Below are 6,489 nucleotides of genomic sequence, written 5' to 3'. Positions count from 1 at the left end.
TAAGCATTAAGTTTTCAATTCCTGTCAAGGCTAAGTTAATAGATCAACCGGTTGTATTCCTACCCTCGTCGACAAATCAAACATATGCTCAATTGATTATTTGTTAATCAATCAATCAATCAATTTGGCAATCAAGCAAATCAACGCATTGAAAACGATTTAACAAAAAGAAAACTATGAATCGATTAATAGGATAGACAATATATCAAAACATATTATACTACAAACGCTTCAACATTAAACCCTAGAAAAAAGGGATTAGTTTATGGAGGAATTTCTCATACAAAACTCAAAGTTTAGAGACATAATATAAAACAACAAAGATAAAAATCTTAGTTGATTCTTCGTTGTTGCTTGATTCATTGCGTTCTCCTCGCTATGAGAGTTGTAGACATATTTTTTTCTTGAATGAGATGTGTCTTGTCTTGAAAGAATAGGGTTTTTAAAATATATGAAAACAAGGTTTTAGAGGTTTAAAATGGAAATCCTAGTCAAATTATGAGTTTTTTTGCGTCACACTCACGTAGACCCATGCATATTCGAGGTTTTGCGCCAAAATATCTGCCACTCCACGCATATTCACGCATATGCGTAGATCTGCGCCAGTAGCTGCAATCTTCGTCTAGTTTTCGTAAATTTGTCATATCTTGACCTCTCAACGTCTAAACGACTTGATTTTTTATGCGTTGGAAATCTTAGACAAAAAGCTTCAATTTTTATGTTGAAAACTTTTGCTGATTCACACTAGATGTTGTCCTAAAATCACAATGAAGTCAGACCATGTGCATAAACTTTTATCATTTCGACTTGTTTTGCCTCAATAAACTCCAATATATCCATAAGAACTTCAAAATATAAAAAAGTACCCTAATTCCCTGCATTAGCAATACAAAAGAAATACCAAACATAAAATCAAAAAAACAAAGAAAAACTAATTAAAAACTAATCCGATTCACCCGAGATCGAGCAAGGCGATTACAGAATCAACGAGGAATTGATAACATAATGGAGCGTTATCAGCGATAAAGGTTCGATAAGAGGGAGCAAGTGGTTACCATAAAATTGAAATAAATAATTTCTCTTGATTTGGTGAACTAATTGAAAATCGATTTTTATTTCAAACAAATAAAATTATTCGATACTAGAAATATCAACTCATCTAGTTGATCATGTAAGATATTGGTGATGTATTGCATGATAATATTTTCAAATAATACCGTCGGTAGAATCTAGAATACACATAAGGGACGAAAAACCCTCCTATAATTAACGACCTACTCACGGGATTTTATATCTCATACACGTTAAATTAAATTTTTACAGGTAACGAATATTTAAGAAGTTACTCTGTAGATTAGTAGAATAAGATCTCGTATGAAGTCCAAGGTAGATAACTCCACAACCTCAAGCAGAGCATAGTATTGATCTATATTAAATAACCTATATGGGTGGCACTTGTGCCGAAAAATGTCCTAGACTTAACCTGACTTTATTGTTATTGGGCAGAACCATACGTTTGGTCCCTAACGTTTGCATCTGTAGCCTACATTGTCCGTATCGTTTAAATTCGAATACATAGTCCCAATGTTTGTCAAAAAGTTGGGTATCTGGTCCCTCTTTCCTAACCTCCGTCAAAAGCTGCCTACGTGTACTTTTTAACCAACAATATATGGACACCTGTCATTGAGGTGTATAAAAACTGATACATAAGTTATTTTCGTTATTAATTAAATTATATATATACATATAACCAAACATTACACTTTGACTCTTTCTCTACGACCATCCTCCTTCTGGACCTTCATCGCCACCACTCATCGTGCCAAAAATCCTAACTACTACTGCTCATATAAGTCTTTTCCATAAATTTTTTTCATATTTTCCTTCAATCCTCAGATTTCGTTGATTAATCTCAATCGAAGATAGAAGACAAACCCACTATGGCCATCAATTTAGGTTTCTCACGATTAAATCTGGGTTGATTTTAGAGAAGCAAGTCCAACAAAGATCGTGACTCCATAAGGGTTTCAAAACCTGATTTTATACTTGGATTGAAGAAAAGAGAGGCATGCCTATGCAAATTGAAATTAGGTTCGCTTTTCTTCTTTACTCTTAGTGTTTGGCTTTACTTTTATGAGGAAGGTTTCGTTGAATTGAGTTTCCAATAAAAAAAATGTGATTTTTAACATCTACCAAGCTAAAGGCATTTTTTTTTCCCTTCTTCTTCTAATAAAGCATATATTTCTAAATCAAATGGCTCTGAATCGATTCAGTATTGATAAATGCTTTAGAGGGCTCTTTCCATTAACGTATAATAAAGTCTTGCTGAATCATTACTTTTGTGAAATTGTGGATACTTGGAGAAAAATTGTTACTTGTACCGCATAGCATGGTGATGAAGATTTGGCTGATTTAAGAAGCTTGATTAAAATCCTTTCTTTCCCTTGTCGCGTCGGATGGAGCCGAATTCGAAAATTGATGCCATGGCATTGTAGTCAGAACCGGGAGGATCTCGACCACGTGGAGAACAGTGTTGTCGGAGAGTTTGTTAGACAGAGACGAACTGAAAGAGGATTAGCTTGTTGGTTGCCAATAATTGAGAAATGAAGAGCTCTCTGTCATCTTCATGTTTTGGGGATATTGATAAATTCCATGTGGGTTGTTTTTAGATATCAGGTAAAAAATTAAATTGAGATTTTCACAAAAGAAGAGACTTGGTGGTGGTCACGAGCGAATTCGTAGATCTTTAGGCGGTGATGTTGGTGCGATGTCAAGGCATTTATGTTGGAGAGTGGCGCTGCTTGGCGAGTGGTGGGGCAAATAAGTGGCGGCGAAATGGTGGTGGCAGTGGAGGAGGTTGGTGGTAAAAAAAGTGTAGTGTTTGGTTAAATGTATATATATAATTTAATTAATAACCAAAATAACTTATGTGGCAGTTTTTATACACGTCAATGACACGTGTCAATATATTGTTGGTTAAAAAATCCACGTAGACAGTGTTTGACGGACGTTAGTAAAGAGGGACCAAGTACCTAATTTTTTGGCAAACATTAGGACTATGTACCCGAATTTAAACGATAGGGACGATGTTGGCTGCACATGCAAATTTTAGGGACCAAACATATGGTTTTGCCATTATTATTATAAACTTATATAACACTGAAATAATTAATTATGTTTTAATACGTTATGGATGAAATAAAACTTAATTAAAGATTTATTAGTTATTGATAAGAACGAAAAATAAAATCCCTGACGCCCCTAGAGTGATCTCTTGTCCTTAGAGGGAGATCGTGAGGGGAGTGTCACAATGTTTGTAGTGAAGTGAAAGGAGACGGGTGAAATTCATGTATTTACGAGATAAAGTTTGTAGGAAACTTTAATAAAACTCTTCCATTGTGGTCACCAATTTGATGTGGTCTAGAATGCGTAGAGTCGAGATCCTTCACTAAGACTGTGTTTCGATAAACAATGAGACCTAAAAAGGAGAAGAACTATGTCAAACTGGCCGAGTTAGCACTCTGAAGCTCAAGTTAGAATAGATGTAGAATGTGAGCGTATTTAAAGTATGTGAGTTGGAATCACAAACTTGACAAGAGCATTGAGTTTATATGGGGATGCTTTGGAGCTATTGTCATTAACATGGGAGTGAAGCCAAGATCTCCAACATAGTCGGAGAGAGTGGAGATAATGAATCGTAGGCATACCTATAGACAATGCACATGTTGCATGAGTGAGGATTAAAGTTGATTTCTTTTTGGATGAGTTTCATTCGCAATCTAATAGCACAATTTCGATTTGGATCTCATATGGCAAGAGCTTTTAGGTAATTTAGACAATGAGGCTGTAGGTGACCTCGGTTTAGGACAGACTCAGTCTCTACCCGGCTTCATCCTCCTCGAAGGGCCTAAGAGTCCGGGGACACGAAGACCGTCGGCCTTGATCCTCCTCAAGAGGGCAAGAGTGCCCAAAGCTGAGGGAACATACGGATCCACCATCACATGTCGATTTCAAGGGGCTTATGTGTCCGAGTTATACCTAAATCCTACTATATAAGACTCATCATAAATGTGCTCAAGATACACAGACACAGTTGAGTAACCATCTGACTTAGAAGATAGACACTTCTCTCTCTAGACTGAGTGACACCACGAAGCTCTCGGCATCGTGGTGAGTCTTGCAGGCCCGTTTTAGGCCATAGACGCTCAAATACTTCTCTTCTCTTATTATGTTCTAGCTACCCTAACAAGATCAAAACTATCAGGAAAAGCCGTGTGCTCTCCACTACTAGATCATTTCAAATCCTGTGGAAACATGATCCATCAAAATAGGACGATGGAGACATGATGATCTCATTGATCTGTATATATTAAGAAGTTATGTAAGATTGAAAATTTTGTGGATCAATTTTCACATTGAAATAAACTATAAGACTTTTATTGAAATTTATATAAATGGTAAATTGGGCATAAAATAAGTAACTTATAAAAATTCGGTGTCTACACTAAAAGGCCCGTGGAAATACCACCTGCCCGACTAAAAGTCCGTTTGACATGAATTTTTTATTAATTATTTTTTTATTTTATAGAAAAATATATTTTAATAATAAAATAAATTGATATTTAGCAAATATAATAAGAATTATTTTTAACTAAATTTATGTTTGATGAAGTTATTTTTCAAAATCCACTTTATACAAATTCGTTTTTATGATTTAAGTAGAAAATAAAGTTATACCAAACACAAATATTATTTAATATGTAACAAAAATAGAAAAAAAAATTATACCAAACACACCCTAACACTTATTCTTTATTTTATTTTTTTTGGCTGGACAAAAAACAAAACCAGACATCTCCCAAGTTAGACACATATATGCTCTTTTAAATTAAGGTTCTTATTATGACTCTACATTTTTTAGGTCTTTTTTATTTTTTCTCTTTTATTTCTGTTTTTTTTTTTTTTCATGTCCATTTATTTGTTGTATTTATAACGTTTTAGACTATGAAATTGAACAATTTTCGTCTCACTTATGGATAAAGTAATCAAATTGTTGTATTTTAGTTATAAATATGAGGGACTTTCTTTCCGTCTTGTTTTGGTGAAATTGGAGTCCAAGTTGGTGATTCTTCATCATCAAATCAACGACAAGTAAAAAATGCATAGAGTTCGGCTACTTGTCTCTGCCATGATTATTTGAAAAGCTCATCTTTCCACGATTTTTTTATTATTATTATTGATTTTGTGAGGTACTCCTTTAATGAAATCCGAGATGAATGATTAATCTCATAACCTTGGAGATAAAAACTACATCAATAAATAATAAGGCGATCTTTTCTCTCATTTATTTGCTATCTATGCGACGTTTCGATGAATTAATGAAATTCAATTAACTTCAAAAAAAATAACCACTCGATCAACTGGTTTTGATTTATCTTCCCACGAAATGGATGATTATATTCCACCTCCAAATTTATTAATAATTTTTTCTTAATCAAGCAGGTGTATTAACTATGAGTTCTCTGAATTATTTTTAGGTAATTATCATATATTTTTTTAAATAATTAAATATGAACGGGGAGCAGTCCGGTGCCAGTGCTACTTAGCCTTTGTTTGGATTGACGTATCTCAAGTTTTATAAAATATAGTAGGGTAGAGTAAAAAAATGAAAAGTAAAATAAATATTTTTCTTACATTTGGGTAACAAGTAGAGTAAATGATGGTTTTATATACAATTAGTAGTACACACTCACGTGCAATGAACGGAATCCAACAAATATAAATATAATTGTAATTCTCTTATATTATGTGTGTTTCGGTATATCAATCGGTGGCCAAACGTGCACAAAACTGTAGGCGAACTCAATATCATCGATGGTGAATTATCCCTCGTGCGATGCACAGACTCCAACAAATATAAACATATTTTTATTTTAAATTCTTTTATATGATGAGTATGTATGTAATATCCCGCGTAGCATTAAGCGGCCAAACGTTATGTATGATAATAATATTCGGCGCAACTTTAATGGACGTCACGTCAACATTTTCGACTAGGTATGAAATCAGTAAGTTATTGTGTTTATGTATATAATTCACAAAATATTGAAGATTAAGATGGATATTTCATTAAGTTTTGAGGACCTTTTAATAACAAGAAATTGATTCATTGAATTTCTTTTTTTAATCTCTTCATCAGTCGTGATATAAATTTACATATATACATTTGCATACAGAATTTTAAGTTATATAAATTTAATGTTGAATTGTGTTTAAAGATAAACCTTATAGCAAATGAGGATGAGGATAATTGAACCAATGCACAAAACTCTTGGATGGGGAGAAACAATACCTAAATATCCTTAATGGACTACCTTGCAAGTGAACGATATTAAGAGTAACAAATGTAGTCGGTCAATATTTTAAGCTCAAAGCTGCAACATTGGGCTGCTTGAAAATTCTGACATTTGATCAAATAAGGAAAATTAT

This window comes from Rutidosis leptorrhynchoides, unplaced genomic scaffold, assembly GCF_046630445.1.
Source record: "Rutidosis leptorrhynchoides isolate AG116_Rl617_1_P2 unplaced genomic scaffold, CSIRO_AGI_Rlap_v1 contig529, whole genome shotgun sequence".
Lineage (NCBI taxonomy): Eukaryota > Viridiplantae > Streptophyta > Magnoliopsida > Asterales > Asteraceae > Rutidosis > Rutidosis leptorrhynchoides.
Note: the sequence above shows the minus strand (reverse complement) of the source record.